The 4,388-nt window shown below is 36.3% G+C and overlaps 1 pseudogene; it reads left to right on the top strand.

The window, feature by feature from the left end:
- Positions 1-4,388, top strand: part of LOC114004463 (TATA box-binding protein-associated factor RNA polymerase I subunit D-like) — a 36,064-nt pseudogene that overhangs the window by 27,727 nt on the left and 3,949 nt on the right.

The following is a 4,388-nucleotide window of genomic DNA, read 5'->3' as shown; positions in this document are numbered from 1 at the left end:
AATAAAAAAATGTTAACCAATAGCTGAATCTATCAACAGCTCAAAAGAAAATAGAAATCCTTATATCTGGAAGAAAAAGCATAGAAGAAAATCAGTAATGTTTTAATCAAAGTCACAAAATTGTATTTCACAAGTTCATTCTTATATAATTAATCTCTCTTCTGTTGAATTTGCAGTGTTACCGTGGTCCAATCTTTCCATTTAAATCTGGGATGTTAACATTCAACATTATTATTGATATTCCCAGATTTGTCCCTACTATTATGTTGAGCATTTCCTTGGTTATCTTTTGTTGTCTTATTTCTGTCTGACTGTCTTTAGTTTTTCTGGTATAGGACTTCCTTCCAAACTTCTTGAAGAGCTGGTCTGGTCATAAATTCTTTCATTTTTTTTAATCGGAAAATGTTTTTTTTTTTCCTTCCATATGAAGGATAATATTTCAGGGTATAGTATCCTTGATTGAAATTGTTTTTCATGTAACTTTTTGAATATATTTTCTCATTCTTGTTTACACTGCTTTCAAAGAGAGGTCCAATGTTAGCCTGATGGGATAATCTTTTAAAGTAACTTGACATTTCTCTTGCCAGTTTTAGTATCTTGTCTTTGTCTGTGGTGCTGGTGATCTGGCTATGATGTGCCTTGGAGAAGATCTTTTGGGGTGATTCTTTTTGGTGTGCTTTGTGTTTCTTTGGTATGTAAATTTGACTGCCTCTCTATATTTGGAAAGTTTTCTTCCAGGATTTCATGTAATAAATTATCAATGCCCTTATTAGTTTCTTCACCTTCTGGAATACCAATTATCCAGATGTTTGGACATTTAATTGTATCTAATATTTCTCATATATTATTCTGTTTGAGGAATTATTTTCTCAGTCTTTTTGGTGATTTTTTTTTCTAGGAAAGAGGATTTTGTATTCTACATTTGATATTCAATTTTCTTCATAGTCTAATTTTCTTTTAATACTTTTGAGGGAGGTTTTGATTTCTTGTTTTACAGCCCTCATCTCTATCAGTTCCATTTGATTATTTTTATGGTGTGTATTTCTTCTTTCAAATTGTGGAAGAATTTCCTCATCTCCAGGAACTCGCTGCATTTTTTCTCTTGCATCTTCTGGTGTAGTTGTCTCTTTTCCCTTGCATCTTGATTAGTTTTGTCACTATGAATATTCTGAAATATTTATCTGTCATTTCCACGAGTTTCATTGTATTTTCTGTGGATGATGAAGAGTTGTTTTTTTCCTTTGGAGAAGAGATATTTTCTTGGTTTCTCATATTCCTTGTGCCTCTGAGATGCTTGCTGGTTATCTAATAGATTATACACTCCTTCCTAATTTCTTGCAATTAATTCTGAGCCTTCAGAGGTGTACAGGAGGAGATGATCCACAATCCCTCTGCAGTTCTGTTTTCCTAATGCTCACCAGCAACTTTTGCTTTTGTTGTTGGAACTGGATATTACAATGTCCTCCCAGTTTCTAGAGAACAGGTGCACCTCCGCTAAGCTGGGGGGTTTCAACTTAGAGTTTAGAGGCATGTGGGAAGAGATGAGCCATGCTCTCTCTGCAGCTCTGTATTTCTCCCTGCTACTCACTTTGCAGTCTCTTTTCCTTGATTTTTAGTCATTTGGTGGTGTATTCACTTTCGGCTAATTTTTTGGAGAAGGTTTCTGCAATTGTAAGTATTTGTGCTTCCCTTTACTGTGAGGTACTTTTGTGTCAATTTCTCTCCTGTACTGTGTTTTGCAATGTGGTATATACAGAATGAGATTTGAATTCAGATTTATGAAAAGGATATTCTCCCTTTGTGCAGCAAGTTCAGTAGGGGTTGAGGACTTCTATGACCCTAAATGTATTCAGTTGTTTGTCTACTGCACACCTAGACCTGTCTAGACACTCAGTGTGTGGTAGCTGAGAAGCAAGTTAAAGGACAAGAAAACAAAGGGGAAAAGAAGAAAGAAGAAAGACAAAACAACAAAAAAGGGGAAAAATTATTTTTAAAAAAGCAAAAATTAAAACTGCATGGCATGCAAATGCATCACGTACAAGGGGCCAGGCACAGCTCAGATGTAGATGAATTCTGAAATTAGCAACATAAAGAAGAGGTCAGAAGCAAGAAAAAAAAAAAACACTTAAACATTAAAAAAGAAATTCAAAGAGAGAAACAGAGACAGAGGGATGACAGAGATTGCCCTATCTGTTTAAGTTTTGGGGCCTGGGAGGATAGGTTTGGAGCAGAGGGACTTCTGTCACCCTAATTCCTAAAAGAGACTGGATACAGCTCAGGTATAGATGGATTCTGTCTCGTTTTGAGGGTTTGGAATGAGAAGTTTGGAGCATAGGGTCTTCAGGTACCCTAGTCCCTGAATGGGGCTGGGCACATCTTGGACATAGATGGATTCTATCTAAGTTTAGGAGTCTGGATGTTTGTAGCAGCTTATTTAAAACACAATGTGTTTCTTTCTCATTTAAATGGAGGCAAAGGATCCCAGTTCAAAATTTTGTTTATTCATCTGAAACTGTTAAAATTTTGTAAGTGACTCATCATGTGAACCAAAACCATTGACTTTAAAAGCTATTTTTGAAATATTCTAGATAAAAACTAAAAGACAAAAGAAAATATAAGCCAACAGGAAGACCAAGGGGAAGACAAAAAGGATGGAGAAACACCAGAATGTCACCAATACATAAGAAACAAGTTAAAGACAAAGGATATAAAGAAACGAATTAGAAGCAAAGGATATGTTATTATTTATGGAATCAGAGAGTGGAAGAAAACTATAATCATGGAAGAAAAGTTTAAGTTTTGAGCAAACCCTTGCCAGAGGATTTCTTAAACTGCATTGAAAAATTGAACTATGAGCACCATCTTAAGGAATCCTTAAATAAAATAATAGTTGATGAAGATTTAGAAAAAGAAGATCTTGATAGTCATAGCTACAAATATTTGGATGATGATAGATCTATTTCCTATACTGAAGAGGCAGTAGAAGAGGGTCAGGCAATAAATCTTGAGCCTCATGATGAATGTGATGCCAAGTTGGTAGCGGATAGTTGTTTTATATTAAATTCTGAATTCCCACTTCTCAAGAAGATAAATGCATATTTAGAACAAGAGAATGATACTAAAGAATCTGTTTTGTCTAAAAAGAGAGCTTCAGTTCCATCTCTAGGCCCCTGGCCAGCAAGGGAAAATGAGGCAGGGGCACCAGGACTCCATCCCCTAGAAAGGTATGCATGGTTTTATTATTTTTCTTTCTCTTCCTTTTTGTTTTGTTAATTCCCTACTCTCCTTAGTCCCACAGACTGGCTTTTACTCTGCAGGAGCCCTCCAATTCATCTATAGGCAACCGGCAAAATCACGCACCACACTAAGATAGGGAAAATAACAAAAAAAATGAGAATAATTTATGAAAAATACTAGATTCCATAAGACACCCAAACATCAGAATAATTGGCATCCCAGAAGGTGAAGAAACTAATAATGCATAGAAAATCTATTCCAAGGGACCAGCAGTTAGTGTAATGGTTATGTCACTGGACTCCCACGTAGTCGACCACGGTTCGCATCCCAGACCCGGTGGCTTAAAACTCACGCCGGGCGCGTGTGTGTGCGTGCCCAAGATCCCCAGAGGAGTATGGAGGAGAAGGGATTGTGGCATGACCATCCCCTCTGGGGGTTGATTTCTCGCTTTTTGTCTCTATGTCTCTCTCTGTCTGGCGAGCGCATGTGCCCTATAGCGAAAACCTCTCAAAAAAAAAAAAAAAAAAAGGAAAGAAAATCTACTCCATGAAGTCCTGGAAGAAAATTTCCCAAGTCCCGAGAGGCCCTCAAGTCTGAATAAGCCCATAACAAGCCAGGAGATTGAATCAGTAAAAAAATATTGTCCCAACAAAGAAAAGCCCTGGCCTGATGACTTCACCTCTGAATTCTATAAAACTTCCAAAGAGTAGTTAACCCCCATTCTGCTCAAGTTATTTCTAAAGATCCAAAAGGGTGAATCTCTCCCTAATTCATTCTATGAAGCCTCTATCACTCTTATCCTTAAAACAGATAAGGACAGAACAAGGAAGGAAAACTATAGACAAAAATCTCTGATGAATATAGACCCAAAGATTCTCAACAAGACACAAGTAAATCATATCTAACAACTTATAAAAAAGATTATACATCATGATAAGGTAGGCTTTATTCCAGGAATGCAAGGTTGGTTCAACATATGCAAAATCATAAATGTAATACACCATATTCACAGGAATAAAGATAAAAACCATGTGGTCATATCGATTGATGCAGAAAAAGTATTTGATAAGATACAACATCCCTTCATGATCAAGACTTTCAGCAAAATCAGTATAGAATGGTCATTTCTCAACACAATAAAAGCTATCTAT

The sequence above is a fragment of the Tupaia chinensis genome, unplaced genomic scaffold, assembly GCF_000334495.1.
Source record: "Tupaia chinensis unplaced genomic scaffold, TupChi_1.0 Scaffold000160_1, whole genome shotgun sequence".
Taxonomy (NCBI): Eukaryota; Metazoa; Chordata; class Mammalia; order Scandentia; family Tupaiidae; genus Tupaia; species Tupaia belangeri.
The sequence above is the reverse complement of the archived record's forward strand: the minus strand, read 5'-3'. Positions and strand labels throughout refer to the sequence as shown.